Source organism: Mandrillus leucophaeus, unplaced genomic scaffold (genome assembly GCF_000951045.1).
Source record: "Mandrillus leucophaeus isolate KB7577 unplaced genomic scaffold, Mleu.le_1.0 Scaffold167, whole genome shotgun sequence".
NCBI classification, from domain to species: domain Eukaryota; kingdom Metazoa; phylum Chordata; class Mammalia; order Primates; family Cercopithecidae; genus Mandrillus; species Mandrillus leucophaeus.
In genome coordinates this window covers 3063380-3082688 of record NW_012101665.1, presented here as the reverse complement: position 1 = coordinate 3082688, position 19309 = coordinate 3063380, and the positions used below count along the sequence as shown (strand labels likewise).

The 19309-nt window shown below is 35.9% G+C and overlaps 1 long non-coding RNA gene across 1 annotated transcript in view; it reads left to right on the top strand.

The window, feature by feature from the left end:
- Window positions 1-19309, top strand: part of LOC105537004 — a 190676-nt gene that overhangs the window by 24903 nt on the left and 146464 nt on the right. The window contains exon 2 of the long non-coding RNA XR_001005656.1: window positions 10717-10944. This is a non-coding gene — a long non-coding RNA (uncharacterized LOC105537004). The remainder of the gene's footprint in view (window positions 1-10716; window positions 10945-19309) is intronic.

Below are 19309 nucleotides of genomic sequence, written 5' to 3'. Positions count from 1 at the left end.
CTAGTGACAGATATTTTCTGTGTGTGTTCTGAAGCAGTCTGTTCTTCCACAAAACAAGCAATGCTTTGCTGCATGACTTTAGCAGCCTACAGGCAATACTGAATAACACAGGTCAAGTCTGTTTTAAGCTCCTTATGCTGTCTTCAGATATCAACACACGGTTTTGGAGATACAGCATATACATTTACGTTTCACTACACTCTTTTTCTGCATTCTTGCTCTCAATGTGTTTCTAAATTAGAGAAGGACATTATTCTTGCTCATATTTTGAAAATATAATTTTACAACATATCCACATTTTAACATCTTTTCTATGTTTAGCCACAAGCCTTCCTGTAGGGCCATGAACAGCAAAGCTATCTCCTTCCATTTCTATTGAGTCAAAATTGTATTAATTGTTTCTATGCAGTTTAAAGAAACGACTGAAAACTTTCATTACGCAAACTTTAATATCACAGGTAAGCAAATCACAACCCTTTTAAAGTGTTATATTAACACTGCAGATCTTACCTGCAACATTCTGTGTATCTTGCATACAACACTTAGATTAAATTTTGATAAAAATTAAATTAGGTTAATTTTCTTTGACAAGAAAACTTGATAAACTACATGGAAACTGCCAAAATTTATGTTTGTCGTATCTGTCAAATATGCAGATAGATGAGCAAAGTTTAGTTTGTATTTGGATGAACTATCTGTTGTTTTAGCTTTTCTGCTACTTCACTAAAATCTTTACAGAAATCAAGATGATTTGAAACTCCACTGTTCAAATCAAAGTGAAATAACTAAAAGAAACATTTTTTTTTTGTTGCTTGTTGCTGTGATCTAACGTATCACTTGGTGTACTGCAGAAAACCTGATTGTTGGTAAGATATATGACACAATCTGAGCTGTGCTGTAAGGGGCCAACACATCCATTGTTAAAATATTCCCTTCGGTTTGCTCATAAGATTTTTTTTTATTTATGTATTTATTTTGCGACAAGGTTTTGCTCTGTCATCCAGGTTGGAGTGCAGTGGTGTGAGTATAGCTCACTGCAGCCTCGAAACCCTGGGCTCAAGTCATCCTCCTGCTGCAGCTCCCCCAGTAGCTAAGATTGTAGGTATGTGCCACCAGGCTTAGATAATTTTTAAATTTTTGTAGAGATGGGGGTCTTGCTATGTCGACTAGGCTGGTTTTGAACTTCTGGACACAAACGATCCTCCTGCCTTGGCCTCCCAAAGCACTGGGATTACAGGCATGAGCCATTGCACCCAACCTTGCTAATATTTTAATTGCAATCTCTGAATCAGTAAACATAACATTACTCAGTTTCATAGAGCAATCAAGGGAATGCTATGACAATCTCTGTTCATTGGGGTGTTATGCCCAAGCCATTTTTGACTTAGTATTGTATCTTTGGGGGAGACAAAAACCGTTAATTTAAAAGTATTTGCCAATCTCATTTTAAGCTTTCAAAATTCAGTCTCCATGTGTGTTTTCACATTTCTTTTTCACTATGCTTATGCCCAGATTCTTTTCTGCATATGTTTTTGTCCGTTTGATACTATAAACTGTTATGCTGCAGACCCTATCATTTGTACCTTTGTATATAGGTATTATGTTTTTCTCCCAAACTTCCACACCTGTTGCTGAAATCCAGGGAGGGTTTTTTTCGGGAGCATGGGTACTTCGGGTTAAAACTGAGACCGTCTTGAGCAAACCAGAACAGGTACTCACCCTAAGCCTAGATCCCAGTCACATTGTCTTTCACTGTATTGAGAGGTGACAGCATGCTGGCAGCCCTCGCTTGCTCTCAGTGCCTGCTCAGCCTCGGCGCCCACTCTGGCCGCGCTTGAGGAGCCCTTCAGCCCCCTGCTGCACTGTGGGAGTCCCTCTCTGGGCTGACCGAGGCTGGAGCTGGCTCCCTCTGCTTGCGGGGAGGTGTGGAACCAGAGGGGCAGGCGGGAACCGAGGCTGCTGACAAGAGTTCCAAGTGGGCACGGGCTCGGTGGGCCCTGCACTCAGAGCGGCCAGCCGGTGCTGCAGACTCCGAGCAGTAAAGGGCTTAGCACCCTGGCCAGCAGTTGCTTGGAGGGTGCGCCGGGTCCCACAGCAGTGCCGGTCCACCCGCACCGTGCTCGAATTCTCTCCGGGCCTCAGTTGCCTCCCCGCGGGGCAGGGCTCCAGACCTGCAGCCCGCCATGCCCGAGACCCCCCTCTGCCATAGGCTCCCGCTAGGCCTGAGCCTCCCCAAATGCTCGGTGGTGCCTGGTCCCATCCACCGCCCAAGGGCTGAGGAGTGCGGGCGCCTGGCACGGGACTGGCAGACAGCTCCAGTGGGGGTGGGGGAGATCCACTAGGCAAAGTGAGCTGGGCTGGTGATTGGGGTGGGGACTTGGATAACTTTTATGTCTAGCCAAAGGATTGTAAATGCACCAGTCAGCACTCTGTGTCTAGCTCAGGGATTGTAGATGCACCAATCAGCACTCTGTCAAAACGGACCAATCAGCAGGATGTGGGTGAGGTCAGACAAGGGAATAAAAGCAGGCTGCCGGAGCCAGTGGTGGCAACCGGCGGGTCTCCTTCCACACTGTGGAAGCTTTGTTCTTTTGCTCTGTGCAATAAATCTTGCTGCTGCTCACTTTTGGGTCCACGCTGCCTTTATGAGCTGTAACACTGACCGGGAAGGTCTGCAGCTTCACTCCTGAGACCAGCGAGACCACGAACCCACCAGAAGGAAGAAACTCCAGGCTTATCTGAACATCTGAAGGACCAAACTCTGGACACACCATCTTTAAGAACTGTAACACTCACCGCCAGGGTCCGCAGCTTCATACTTGAAGTCAGCAAGACCAAGAACCCACCATTTTTTTTTTTTTTTCCTCATAAGATAGGTCCCTTGACTGCTCAACCACAGCTTTTCTTGCTAGTTGATCTTGACACTTTCTAGTGGTTTACTATGCCTAGGCTTTGGTCTGTCTACTTTCTCTCTATATGGACTAGGACAGAATAGTGTCCCCTAACATATGGAGACAATGAGTTATACATGAAACCAGTATAACTTTCACATATCAAGTTACTTGGATAAAGACAGAGTTGCATTAGCTTAAGTTACAGTTCTTAAGGATACATGAAGACAATATAATATTGCTACAGAAAAATAAGGTACTACTGATGAGAATTTATACGTACTCTCATCTTTCGCATTCCTAACAAATCTGAAGAAGGAAATTGAGCTATTTCTGAATTAAGCATTTGCAAGATTTGAACTTCAATTTGAAGAATGTTAGTTAAGGTTTAAATTTAATTATAGGTCCCTGGTTTTAAACTATGAAGTGGTTATAGCAAAGCTCACATTACATCTGGCATATACATAAAAAATGTTTATTTACAGTTGTTACTGCATAAAATTTTAAATGACAATACTGATGATAGTTTCCTTAGGCCAATGATGAAGAAAACTCTCAAGTTAGTTTCTTAACTTGTATGAGCATACAATTTTTTAAACCAATGAACTTCAAGTCTTATCTTGTAGGTGACAATATTGTCTTATGTATAAATGATCAAAATAATTGCTTATGGAAGTCTTTCCTTGGCTGAACTTAATTAAACATCTGGTTTCCATTTCCTGCATGCTGTTTGTCTGCAGAAAGACGATTGTTACATAATAAAGCAATCCTGGCATATGGAGAAATGTGCTTTGTGGGTGTGTATATTTACATACACATATGAACACCCCCATACACTCATAGACACTTCTAAAATAGAGCTGCTGGTCTTTTCTTCACATACACAGTGAAGATCCAATTTGGGCTACAACTTTACTTGTGTTTGCTTTGACATTCTTGCCACTCAATAATATATCCTAGTTTCCTGTAACTAGATGAAAAACAATTTCCTTCACCTTTTTGGGAGGGGAGTTCCATTTAATACTAAATATTTTTCATCATTCTCTAAACCTACACTTTACATGACATTGAATTTTATATATTATGTAATGCACTTCAGGTTTCATTGATGTATTTTTCAACTTAAATTTCTTAAAATCTTAACCTTGCTGCTCAGTATTCCCTACTTTTCATACACTGAGATCTGTTTAGATTTCTTACACTCATGCAGATCAAAATACCCAACATTGTGTTTTTTATTTGAAAAGCACAAGTCTTGGTTACTTTAATTAGCTGCAAGTATGATTTGTATTCTGCTGTTCTCTGTAAAACTTGTTTCTTCTATGGAAAGATTTAAGACTATTATTTGCCAGAGGAAGTCCAAATTCCTTAAGTTAGCATTTAAGACCCTTTCAGATAATTCATATTTTGCTCTTTCAATCCTAATTGCTTTTTCCCACATGTATTTTATGTTCTTAGAATCTCCATTCCTGACTGGGCCCAGTGGCTTACGCCTGTAATCCCAGCACTTTGGGAGGCCAAGGCAGGCAGATCATTTGAGGCCAGGAGTTGCAGACCAGCCTGGGTAATGTGGCAAAATCCTGTCTCTACAAAAAAATACAAAAATTAGCCAGGTGTGGTGGTGTGTGCCTGTAGTCCCAGCTACAGGCTGGTTCAGGCTGCAGTGAGTTAGATCGTGCTACCGCACTGCAGCCTGGGTGATAGAATGAGACCATGTCTAACCTCCCCCACCCCTCCGCTGCCACCCCCAACACACACACACAATCTCCAATTCCCTCAAGATACCTGCACTTTCTAGTGTTCCAGCCTTTATTGATTTCTTCTTCCTGGAAGTTATCTTGTTATCTCCGTCACCTGAATCAGTCACTCTCTTTCAAGCACACCTAAAATATCAGTCCTTTAATGTCACCTTCCTGTCCCCTTGGCAAGGAAATCTGAGCACCTGTTACACTTTTTACCTCTCTGTGCCTTTCTCCATTATGTCCTGAAGAGTGATTTGTGTATCTGGCCATACCTTTCTTACTGGAGTGGGGACCTCTTGAAGATAGACTATGACTCATTCATTTTATCATAGCCCACAGTGCTCAGAAATGTGCTCTCTCAAGAAGAGTTTCTTGAACCAATTCTTTCCAACCCACTTTCTTACTTATTCTGGTTCTTATAAAGAATAAATTAGTTTAAACAGCATAGAAATGACTCTGTTCTAATCCCTAGAGCTACTCTTCAGCTTTAATACAAGTGGCTAAATGACAATCTGTAACTCATTTTTCTAGCATTTCTCAGAGTCCCAGGATTTGACTATTTCACAGTGATTTCCACTTTAAGCTGCTCTCTCTCCAGCAACTTGGTCTGGTTTTCAATTCCATTCACACTTGAATTCATCTAGTCCTATATGTACTGATTATCTTTGCTTTTAGTCTCTTTTTTCTAATCTAATATCCTTTTGGTGGAGGCTACCTGCATCCCACTTCACATTTAGAAGTGGTTTCTCCCCGGGGTGACTGGGGTATCGGCCTCCAAAGGTATTAGCTCATCATCCTCTGGAGCCTGGGGCTGGTAGATCAGCGAGTTACTTTGTTAGATTCCTCATTAGGTCCCTTGTGGTGACTTCCAGTGCACATTATGACCAGTTTTTACAGTCCTACATGTTAAATTAATCATTTTCTGTTTTAGATACCAATACTTTTTTTTTCCTTTTGCTCTTTCTTCTAGGTATTACTACATACCACTTTCACCCTAGTCAAGTTTGACTATCTTTATCTCCTCAAATACAGCCTTGGTTTTAAAGTAAACTTTTCTCATGTGTCATTTTTGTGTTTACCTTTAGCAATCAAATACTGTAGCAGCATATATAGACAATATCTTGTAGTAGTTAAAGCTGTGGACTCTCAAATCAGATGGACCTGGGTTTGAGTCTCCGCTCATTGCAAGCTCCGCCTCCCGGGTTCACGCCAGTCTCCTGCCTCAGCCTCCCGAGTAGCTGGGACTACAGGTGCCTGCCACCACGCCTGGCTAATTTTTTTTTTGTATTTTCAGTAGAGACGGGGTTTCACCGTGTTAGCCAGGATGGTCTCCATCTTGACCTCGTGATCTGCATGCCTTGGCCTCCCAAAGAGCTGGGATTACAGGTGTGAGCCACCGTGCCTGGCCAAGAATTCTAATACTATTTTCTTATCATCAACTGAGGATAATAATAAGATCCACTTCTTAGAGTTCTTATGAAAATAAATGCAACAATGCATATATACTGCTTAGATGTTTCTTGGAACAGATTAAGGGCCCAATAAATGATAGTCATTATTAGTGATGGTTGTTCTAGAGCAGGGGTCCCCAAATCCCAGGCCACAGACTGGTACTGATTAGGTAGCCTATTAGGAACCAGGCCACACAGCAGGAGGTGAGTGACAGCCAAGCATTACCGCCTGAGCTCAGCCACTGGTCAGATCAGCAGTGGTATTAGATTCTCACAAGAGGGCAAACCCTGTTGTGAACTGTGCATGTGAGAGATCTTGGTTGCACACTCTTTATGCAAATCTAATTCCTGGTGATTGGAGGTGGAACAGTTTCATTCTGAAACCACCCCCAACCCAGCATCCATGAAAAAATCATCTTCCACAAAAACAGTCCCTGGTGCCTAAAAGGTCGGGGACTGCTGTTTTAGAGGACTTCTGAACCCATTAAATGAGATGGTCTAAGGCTCCCTAAGACAAACTAACATGCAAATACCCTCTTCAGGTTGATAAAAATGCCCACAAGGACAGAGTGAAACAGAGAGTATGGCACAGAGGGAATAGCTTACATTCTCTCCTTTGGCTTCTTGACCACTTTTTCATGTTCTTTATAGTTCCTAGAATTATAAGAGCTCAAGAATCGATCAACCCATCCAAGTCTGAAAAAGATGAAAACTAGAAACCAGAAATAAATTACTGTTCCTCTCCAGACATTTACTTTGTATTTTTATAATCATTATTGAAAGTAGAGTGGGCTAAGTATTTAAAGCCAGAGTTGCCCCTTGAGACTACATTTCAAATGAAAGCCAGGATGCACGTATCGCTGCTTTTGTTATATACGTTTTGTAAAAGTAGTACACTATTCACTTTAGCATCAAAATATTTTTGCCTAAAATTGGTAAAATTTGAATTACTGCAGAGATCATTATTAAGCTTTTTTAGCTCTTTAAAATGCACTGGATGAGATTCATTGCATTTGTTTTGAAAGGCAAGTTGCTTTTCTTTACTGTGTCCTTTGGCTGCTTCTTCAGGGGTGGCTTTCAAATAGCAGCTTGTGGTATAAAGGATTTTGTTTTTCACTCCAAAAACCATTGATCACTGTCTCTCATGTTTTCAGTATCAGCTTATGATCTCCTAATTGGAACTAACATGATACTTGCTAAAATGAAGTACATGACGTAACAACTGCTTTGATTTAGAAATACAAGGACTTGTTTTGGATTCCAAGTCTAACTGCAGTTCTGAGGACAGCATACACTTTTCACCATGGATTCTGGGATGCATTTGATTTCAAATATTGATGGTAAATAATCTCGTCTGATTTAGCCAAAATTATCTTTACACTGGTTTTCTTGACTTGTTTGCCTCTGCCTCATATTAAGTGTGGGCATTATTCACAAAGTTGGTATGATTCATTACTTAGGTTATAGCAAAGGCATCCACATTCCACTCTAGGGCTGTCACCATGAAGCCCGCAGAGGAAAAAAAAAATGAAAGACTTCCAGTAATTGGGTGGAGAAAGGTGTGGGTCTCAGACCTTCTTTAACTATTCTAAAAGAAGTCATTTTAGTGGAATGAACTCATGTTGGGCGGTGGGAGGGTTGGTGCCTTATTTTTAATTTTAAGGGGATTTACACCACATTCTTCCTTCTTAACAAAACAGTGGCAGCAATAAGGACATTACCTGCCAACATTAACTCATGTAAAACAGACTTGAAGAACTCCCTCCATTGTCTACTCTAAAACACCCACTCATTATACACCCTCCAGTTGTGATGAAGAATTCTATTTTGCTGTAAATGTCAGCCAAATCCTGGTTTGTTTTTCCCCGTTATGATTTCACAGGTTACTCCAAATAATCTTTCACAGAAATTTTAAAGAGATGGAAGTTTTCCTAATGAGAATATGATCTCTGTGACTTGCTGTTTATTATAATGTTCTTACATGCAGGCTTCTATTGACTCACCCTTCAATAGTTAACCTCTGAAGTCAGCATTGGATGTCTGGCTTATATGTAAACTAACACCAATTTGTGGCCTGCAAAATATGATTTCAAAAACCAGTTAAAAATACTATTTTTTAAGCTGGAAAAGAGCACTGCAAACCATAATAGGATGTGCAGTATTTTTCCTGTATTTGAAATATCAATGTAGCATTTTGTAGCTAATTAATCCTTCAAATAACAAGGAATGATAGTAGATAATTGCTATTGTGTTTTGATCATATTTATTTAGGGGGATTTGAAGCTTTAAGAGCAAACACTTCCTTATGTAAACACTGTAAAATCACATCATTTATTCACCCATTCAACAAATATTTTTGTTTTTGCCTGGCCTGTGCTCAATCATGTTGTCAACCTTTTTGTACATAATTATGCAATAAAAATGACAGGCAAACTGACATAGGAATCTTCTTAGCAACTTCTGCTTAGACATTAATTAACTTTCATGAACAGCAATAGTTCCATCCTTTACAAAATGAGACCTGGGAGGTGGGACTTAAAGAGGAGAATACAGAAGGATGTTAGCTCTAAATACAATGCTTTGGGAAAGCCCCCAAATTTGAGTGTTTCAAAATGGTGTCAATTTTATGTTTGCTAATATTAGAATCATATGAGGTCAGGAGTAGCTGTTCACACCTGTTTTGGGTGACCAAGTCAGGAGGATCACTTACTTGAGCCCAGGAGTTTGAGACCAGCCTGGGTAACATAATGTGACCCTGTCTCAAAACAAAAACAAAAACAAATAAAAAGCCAGAATAACAGAATGATATAATAGGAGTAAATATAAGTCATGGAATCTGTCTTCCCATGCACCCCAACAGGTTTTTTGAACACAATGCTCACTTCTTTCTCTTTTCCTGGTCGTTGGTGTTGGTCTACCTGGAATATGGCTTCATCTATTCTGCCCAACTAATCCATACTATTTTTCATTGCACCTGTAAATGTTCTAGCTTCTATTTGAAGCCTAACCCGATTGCTTTACTTCTTATTAATATTGCCTGCCTCTCAGATCCTTAGAACATTGGTCAGTACCAGTGATATTAGCATTGAACTTAGTCTTCTACTTGTCTTTCCTGGGCTAGAGGTAAATTCCCTGAATTCATGAAGTGAGACTGTTAAATGTAACTTTCATGTCCTTATTTTCTCCATCTCCCACTGAACACATGGTTAATGTATACTGGAAATGATTTAGAGGCCACTTAATGATCATCTTCTTTTAACTCTACAATTTTCCCAGTAAGAGGCTGTTGAACTCCCCTGGAGATATAGAATTTATGAATCATGGAGGCAGTCCATCTCATTATTGCAAAGCACTAATTTTTACAAAGTTCTCCCTGTTCAGAGCCAAACTCTCTTGCTTGTTGCAGTGAATAAAGCATCATTGTCAACAGTTTTAAAAGTCATTTGTAGGGCAGGAAAACTGAAAGCAGATCATATATATTTATCTGTTTTGAATCCAAATATTCATTCATTTAACTGGAGACACAATAGACCAAGATGAGCTCTTTAGCGTTAGATCAGTATGAAATTTGATGCGCTTTTTGGCTTTTGTAGCACACAAGTGCTGTTTTGTGTTTGTTTTTCACTGTTATTTCCTTGGAGAGTTCTTCTGAGCAAATGGAAGTGAAGAGCACAAGAAACTTGCAGAAAAAAAGAGTTTCCAAAGTAAAAGAACATAACCTACAAAACCTTTTCTGACACCACAAAGAAAAAAAGCATTAAACACAGGGACATAAATCCTGAGAACAATATTTGGATGAAGATGATGAAGTTTTGTGGACTCTTGGGAAAAAGAAAGATGAAGGCCATGAATCAATAAATCTCTCTTTCTCTCTTTTGAATCACTTCCAACATTGACACTGAATAATTATTAGAGCCTTTTATGGCTATGGCTATTTTTTCACTCAACTTAAATTTGTTCTTCTAATGTAGTTTGTATGTTTGCCAGCATAAAAAGGCCAGTGGTGAATATAATAAACCTTATGCTTCTTGGCAAAGCTTAAAGAGATGCTAAAAGCAAATAATGCAGTGGCAGATATTTTATTTGTTCTCTTTAAATACAGAAACAGTGAAATACAGTGAAACACTGAAATATTTTGAAACACTGAAATAGTGAAGACAAATTTTCTAGATATTTGATAGTTGCTGGTTTAATGCAAATTTCTAGTTGCACTTCCCAAATATAAATCCTTAAAGCATGTTCTCACTTTGTTGGGACCAAAAAAACTCTGCGAATAACCATTTAGGTATTTAGCACACATGTACTAGGTACAGATACTTTGCAAAGCTACGGTTCTTATTTTCTATTGGGAGAAATTTCCTTTTGCAAAATACTAGGGGAAAAGACAAGAAACTAAACTAGAAGGGCATAAGATAAATGGAAGTTCGTAGAGAATGTTGTGAGACATCTCAGAACAAATGGCTAACGCTCAGGTGGAAGTGGCACATACAGTTAGCTATGACAGCAGGGGCATGGAGACTACTGAATTCTGATTTTAAAACACTAGTGTATAACTAATAATCTTATAGGGTTTTTAACAAGGAATACAGTATCATATTTCCTTAAGAAAAATAATGATTTTATATCTTTTAGGTGAAAATTCTAACAAGGAGCAAACAGCAAAGAACTGAAATGCTGCAGACTCCAATGAGAAAAAACTGAGGTATAGTTGGTAATTGGTTTCGTTGTGCTGGTGCTTGAAACTCTGTCCCAGTGCTTCCTTCAACTAAGGCTGCAAATTGAAAATGTGAACAACGTTGCCTGCTAGACCAGCCTGGGCTTGTGGCAGCTTCATTCTGTCACTTAATTCTTCTCACAGAGGTAATGCCTATTAAGTGACTTAACAAGGGCGTTCATGATGTAGTCACGAGATGGATATCGGTAACAGTGATTCCTTGCTGGTACTTTCTATTAGGTCTAGCTTTCTTGTCACTCATTGATTGACTGCACAAAATCTCGCATGCTAAATTTGCCCAGGCTTCCAAATCATTGTACCTGTATTGATGATCCTCAGTGCACAAGATTACCACGTGAATGACAATGAAATTTGTGGTGCTGATACTCAGGGTCTCCACCAGCGATGTATATCACTATTAATTTCACTTTGTATTTCAGAAAGCTGAACCTTTTACAATGGAGCTTATTGCACCAAAAATAGTGGGAAATAGAGTAAAATCAAAGAGAAAACCTTAACTACATAGTTTGATTTATTTCTAGTAGGAATATTTTTCTATTCATGTTCTAGATTATTTTCTAAAGTAAAGTATATTGATTGTCTTTTTTTTTTTTTTTTTACAAAAAAAACTACATCAATTTATATTCAACTGAGTTCTGGCCACACAAAGGAAAAATAAGCAAATAAAAATAACTTTCGACTCCCCCAAACTCAAAGATATCAAGTTATCTAAGCTTCCAATGTTTTCTTGTAAGAGTCGTCTCTACCCTGAAGATAAACTTAAATATGTACATCCTATATTCCTAGATTTCTTTCTTATGCCCTCAAGATTAACCAGAAGAAAAAATGCTTTCTCTTCCAGGAAATGCAGCAACTGTACTTCGGTTTTACATATATTATTCTGAAGGTGATATGTAAATAAGACTTTTCTAGAAAAAGAAGCAATCAAAATATTTGGTTCAGTTTGGCTAATGAAATTCTTGTGTTTTTACTTCTCATGACTCACTACCAAAATCCCACTTAAAAGTCAAGATAGAAATTAGTTATTAAGAAATTTATTCATAATAGTGGCAGAGTGGGAACTTATATCATCAATGGGTCAGAAACATTGAGATATTCCTGGGAGAGAGAAGGCAATGAACAAACTTTGAGAGGAGAGAGACAGAGAGAGAGAGAGGAGGGACCCATTACAGAGGTGAAATCAGTGCTTTCAATCAAAGCTCCAGAAAAATGTTGACCTTGGAGACAGCAATTTCACAGAGGTCTCTAGCAGAAGAATTAAGTATGGGGTAATTGTCAGAAGGTCCAAGAAAAGTGAGACTACCCTGGAAATCAGAGAAGTGAAACAGCCAGAGATGCTTCTGACCAAAATATGAACAAGAGTAAAGTTGAAATTGGAGCAATGACCCAATAAGAAATAGAGATAATAGTAAGAGGAAAAAAAACAAAAATAGAAAATAAAGAACAAAAACATCTGATTTACACCTCAAGGAAAAACTGAAGGATTTTACATTCACAAAATATGACCTGACTGCTATTAAAAAGAGTAATCAACGACTACAAAATATGTATTAGAAATTAAAATATGATGATCAGAATTAAAAATGTAATAAGAAGGCTGAAGAATAATAGGCTATGGTTGAAGACTGAGTTAGAAATTGATGGAAAAGGATGTATCCCAGAAGGTAGAGCAAAACATCAGAGGCAAAGTATCAGAAAAAAGCAAGATTACTACATACTGGTAACGGGAAAGCCATATCTATTATCCACCTAGTAGGGACTTCAGAACAAGGTTAGAAAGAGATTGGAAGAAAGAAATAATTAAGGCAAGATATAAAACATTGCATTGATATTATAAAAACTCACACCTTCACATAGAATGCTAAGCAGACCTCCAGAAATTTCTAAGCTATGAGAATTAAGGGAATAACCAAACAGCCAGCCCCTTGCTAGTCTCATCAGACTTCTTACAGGAAACTCACAATACAGAGAGAGAAAGAAAATATGTCCTGAAGTGCTAAAGCAAAGCAATACATATGCGTAAAATATAAAATACTATTTCAAACGTACTAGCATTTTAAAAATTACATATTCACTGTCTCTGAACAAAAGGCAGAGGGATATGTAATATAAAAAAAGGAGAGAGTAAAAAAAAAATTAGGGATAGAAAAATACTTTCTGCCATTGTAACTCTGAATTTTAATACAGTGTAAAAAAAAAAAAAAAGATTCTCCAAAAGGCAGAAACATTATGAAAATACAAACAAATGAAACCAACCTGGTGCTAAATGTCAACATGATTTCAATGAAGTATGTTAGGGAAGGTAGGAAATAGGATGCTGAATGTCTTGTTTTGATAGAGAAGAATGTAGATATAGTTTAATCCTTGATATGAAAAGATAAATGTATTTGTAAAAAAGTTTGGGTAGAATCTTAAAAGAAGCATATATAGTTTCCAACCCATAAGATTATAAAAGTAATCAAATAAATTGACCAATCAACTACCAATAGAAAAATGAAAAATGTATATAGTAACTAGAAAACATGCAGTAAGATGACAGACAAGTCAAACGTATCAGAAAGCACAATAAATTGAATGGGTTAAATACATTAAAAGGCATAATTTTTAAGATGTAATTTAAAAAGTCAGAAACATTTTTTTTTTTTTTTTACTGGAGAGACATCACAAACCACCCCTAAAAGACTGAACAAAAATAAATTATATAAATATTAGGAGTGGTTATGGCAATAACTGATCAAATACAATTCTAAGTGAAAAAGCATTTAATTGGATTGAGCATCTAACTCAGTGTTAGAAGATGAAATTTACAAGAGCATAAAACAACCGTGCATCTCTATGCTCTGAATAATATGGCATCAAAGTATATAAAGCAAAAACTGTCAAATGTAAGAAGAAATTCATAATACCACCAATAAAGTGGTTTATAATATAACTCTAATGACTCCTGCATTCCTGATAAATCCAGATGGAATCACTTCTTTTGACTAAAGAACATGCTTCAATATTTCCTTTAGAGTAAGTTTATGGTAATGAATTTTCTGTTTTGATTTGTCTAAAAATATTTTTCTTTTAACTTCATTTATGAAATACAGTTTCATTGGCCGTAAAATTCTCAGAAGTTATTTTCTTTTAGGATTTTGATTATACTGTTACCTTTTGATTTCTATTTTTTTCTATTATCAGCTGTCTTTGCTCCTCCTTTGAAAAGACTACACTATTTCCTCCTTTGAAGAGATTACACTGTATTTCTCTGGCAGCTTTTAGGATTTTTCTTTGTCTTTTGTTTTCAGTTTTGTTTACTTCATTATGGTTTGGTGTGCTTTCCCCCCCACTATGTTAGAAAAAACCTTATTGGAATATGTAGTGCTTTTTGAATCTGGAATTTGATTTCCTCATCACTAAATATTTCTTCTATTCCATTCTTGTCCTCCTTCTAGGACTACAAGTGCACATATTTTTAGGCCTTTTATAATACCCTCTTTGTTTCTTATGCACTTTTGTCTACTATCCTTTTTAAATTTTCCATTACAAGCTAGTCTGGATTATTTATTTAATCATTTTTTTTCAGTTTATCCATACTCTTTTTAGCTATGTCTAGACAACTGCTAATCAATTTCAGTGAATTCTAAATTCAGTTATTATATTTTTCAAGTTAAGATATTCATGTGATTGTTTTCAATTGTTTGTATTTTGTGCTGAAATTCTTCTTTCTATACAGAGTTCGTAAGTCAAGAGATATTTCCATTTTCTTACTCTCAATACTCATACATAGTTTTAATTTTAATAGTATTTATGCATTATTTATATAAATGTTCAATTTATTTAACATTTACATTATCATTATTATTTGTGTATTAGATATTACTTGAATATCTAAATAAATATGTATTCTATTTTTTTTATGTAGAAATAAATACAAGACAACCCTATTCTCTGATCTCAGTGATTTTCTGGTACTGTCTGCAGTCTTAGTAATTGTAATATACATCTATCCCAAAGAGTGAGAAAAATGAATAAAATTAAATGTAAATATATATAGATTTAGCTCGTAAAAACCAGTAAATGCAACTCTGAAAAGTGTGTCTATCTTTAAAATAAAGTTAGTAGCAATGGTTCTGTGTCTATCTAAATTTTGATCTGAATTTCCAAGACTGGAGTCTAGTGCCCTAAATTTGCTGATGATAACTGTTAGTGTAAATTACATATTTTTATATTAATAAAATATCCTTTTGATATAAATCTTGAGTTTCTTAAGTTGGTTGGAGGGCATTTTTTCATTTTGTTGGCTAATTCTTATAACACATTGAGATGATTTTTGTCTAATATATAACAACAGCAACTTTTTGTTGAGCTCTTACCCTGTACTGAGTATTTAATACATATTTTGTGTGCTATAATATTTCTTAATTTTACCGTCAAAAGAAAGATATAAAATAGCATTCCCATTTTACAAATATCAATAAGAAAATCACAGTGGCTAGAGTAATTGCTGAAGTACACAGCAATTAAATTTGGCAGATCAATATTTAAACTTAGCTCTTATTGAAATTTCTGTTGAAATGATTTAGTATAATAATGGTCTTCTAATATCAGATTGACACTGTATTTGTTAAGAAAAACTGGTTATTTTACATGATTTACTCTTTTATATAAATTTTAAAACACATTACCAAACATTTTTGCAATTCAAATTTACACATGAGAAGAGCTTATGATTTTCTGTTAAGGGACATTTTAAAACATTTTTATATTATGAATTTTTTAAAATGACATATATTTCTAATGTGAGATTTAAAAAGAAATACCAATTAAATATCTTTGATCTTTACTATACGCGTTATTTTAAATTTTTAAAAATTATGTTTCCAATCATTCAGATTTTCCCGTTGCTTTTTATTCTATTTAAACAAAATTATATTTTTGACGCTTTTCCCATGATTTGTATCTTTAAAATTATTAGCATCTTTTTAACTTTAAGCATTTTTACTTAGAAGTATTAAACATTTTAAATTTACTTATTATTTTTAATTTTGCTTTTGTCTTAATTTTACTCCACCATCTAATTTTTTCAAAAGCATTAAGAATGATATCTATTTATTAATTTCATTCTTCTTAAATTATTTTATTGTGAGATATTACCAATTTTTAAAAACTTGTAAGTTATGTAGTACTCTATATTTTTCTTTAACTATTTTTGTTATTTTACTTTATGTCTTTCCTAAGATTCATACACTAGAATTTTAAAAAGCAAATCTAACTTTCTTTCCCTTTTATGGAGGCATTTTAACAATTTAATGTCATAACATCAGAAGACACTTAATGTTGTAGCAGATGTACTTGCTTTTTTATTTCTGTTATTTTACCATGTTCTTCGCTAATTTATTTTGTTTTCTCTCTATTGCTATGATGACTGTGTTTAGTTTGCTTTAACCGTTGGTGATGATTTGAATATAAGACATCTTATTTTTAACTTTTAGATTTTTACTACTACATTTTCAAAAACACACTTGGACTTATATTTATCTAATTACCAAAGTGAAAATACCTGTGTTTTAAATCTGCTCTACGTATGAGAAGTCATTGAACTTAGCTCGCTTTACTTTCTTTATCCCCTCATATTTCCATTTTCCTAAATATGCTCATTTAACACTGATGAGGAGGAAGGAAGTGATAAGAATAACAGTTTCCTAGATTAAGTTCTTGTGGGCAGTTTATTTTCAAATTTATATTGAAACTTTTAACTACTCCAAAAACTATGTTTTTTGTTCTCAATTGTAATAGTCAGTCATTTCATATTATCCTTCCCCTATTTCTGAGTTTTAATTATAATTAATCTTTCAGTTAGCTAAAGTAGTGCTTTTTTATAAAAAGGGTAAATGTGTTTTATATTTCTAAGCACTTGTGTTGCTAAGATTTTTCCACATGAGTAATAACTCCTCTGAATTCAGGATTCTTGGATTGTAAAACGTTTCTCTTCAAATCTCTTACAATTTTGTATTCATTTGGCACCCAGTTCCAGGACAAGTCTATTTTTCACTCTCTCATAATTATTCTTTGCTAGAACAGTATAGACTTTATAGTTTTTAGCTCAAAAAATTTTAACATGTCTCTGATTATTTTGTTTTCATTAAAAATAACAGTTTCTTTATATTTAATCTTTGATCTTCTGTGATCTTTATTATTAAACACGTTATTGTTCTTTTACCTGCGTTTGGCAAGAACTTCTCAATTATATCAATGAACAAGTTTTTTTCAGAATCAGTTCAGTCTGTATATAAAACATTTTAATTCTGCTCCTTTCATTTATAAATCTTGGCATTTAAAAAAAAATTGCCCAAATTCCTCTTATTTTTCTTCCTGTTTCTACTCATATTCAGTTTGCTACATTTTCTTTTAAACCTACAGCCTTTTTATCTCTACCTACTTATTTTGGGACCTACCCTCTTTTTTGTTCATTTTTATGCCATGATCTTTTTTTGTATGAATAATGTGTTTCTCTATTCTTGTATTTTTAAATTTATTTTTCTGTTTACTAGATTACATCAATAATACAAATGAGCACCCCCCCCTTCTCTATCATTCAGTGAATTTCTGTTCTTTTATGTTGCAGAATTTTGGCTTATGTTGTAGAAATTCATATGCACACTTATTTATCCATTTATCTGCAGAAAGAATTTTTTATTTGTATCTAACCTTGAAATAAAGAAACTACATAAATCAGTCAGGGTCCAGTTAGGAGACAGAGACCATGCTGGTAACTTCAACAGGGAAAATTTAATATAATAAATGAGTAACTAGGAAAAGGTAGGAGCTCACCAATGATACTTGCTTGCTAACTCACTTCATTGCCGTGAGGCAATCTCTAGCCAGGTGTGTGTGCTTAGTTAGCCCCATGACAAACGGTTTTGGCTTCTGCATTATCTCACATCACCCTGGTCAGTGGCAACAAGAACTAACACGGGCCTCAGTCCATACTGATGTGGGTCCAGGTTGTGCTTGGTCTGCTCCATTTTGTGTTCATCTTCCCTTCTGTTCTACCTGCCCTGTGGACATCAAGCTCCAGCAATAGCTGTGCAGAAAACTTTCTCACAGATTGTTTGATCATCTCCCACAATGATGTAAATCCTTGCAATTTGTCTGTTATGTATCCACCTACCTATCAACTATCTATCTGTCTCTCTCTACCTATCATTATCTCCTAGTCCTGATTCTCCAGTTGAACTCTGACTGATACTGGCACACAAAAAAGTAAACATAACTAGCCAGATATAATGTTTGAAGACACATAGATATGAATGGCCACTAGCTTCCTTCATTTTACTTGGGAGCACTGCAAGAATTCACCTTTCCTTTGCCAGAGAATCTAGAGGTGCAATATTAGATACTTGGTAAAACTATGTGGTTCATTATAAACTGTTCCTCAGCAGACAATGCTTTCTTGTTTTTAACACATCTCACTGGGAGCCTTGTCTTCCAGAATACCATGATCTACAACCTGTTTCAGTCTACCTCAAGTCTTAGTGCTCCATTTTAGTTTTAAAATGGATGAAAGACAGAAAGGTGCTAATCTGGAAAAGTGGATGGAGACAGTACGTTTGTTGCCATCTTGAAAAGTTTCTTGAAGTGTATGTGCATTGAGGCAAAGAGAAGCTTGAATTGAATGGTTTTTATATTTGGTGTACTTCCTGATTTTCAGAGCGCTATAAGCAGATACTCAGATGCTTCAATATTTCTTACTGATTTTTACTTAACTGGGTGATTTTTATTATTTCAAATCACAAATGTTATTTCTTTATTGTAATTGATGGTAAAATAAATTGACTGCTTTTAGAATCTGGTCAAGCATAGCTTTGCTTCCATACCTAAATTACTACAAATTTGTGTCCTCCTGAATGTTAAGTAATTTAACCAGAAGTTGAAGAAATACCACCATTTTAAACAAAATGTGGTTATATACACCATAGAATACTATGCAACCATAACAAGAATGAAATCATGCCCTTTGCAGCAACATGGATGTAGCTGGAGGCCATTATCCTGAGCAAGTTTGCAGGAGCAGAAAACCAGATACTACATCTCACATATAAGTGGGAGCTAAGTATTGGGTATACATGGATATAAAGATGGGAAAAATAGACACTGGGGACTACTAGAGAGAGGAATGAGGGAGAAGGGCAACAGCTGAAAAACTACCTGTTAGGTATTATGCTCACTACTTGGATGATGGGATCTTTTGTACCCCAAGCCTCAGTATCACACGATATACCCATGTAACAAACTTGCGCATGTATCCCCTGAATCTAAAATAAAAATTGAAATTATTATTTTAAAAAGGACAGTAATAAACATAGTATTAAAATGTTGATACTTTATTTATTTATTTATTTATTTATTTATTTATTTATTTTTGAGATGGAGTCTTGCCCTGTTGCCCAGATTGGAGTGCAATGGCATGATCTTGGCTCACTGCAACCTCTACGTCCCGGGTCC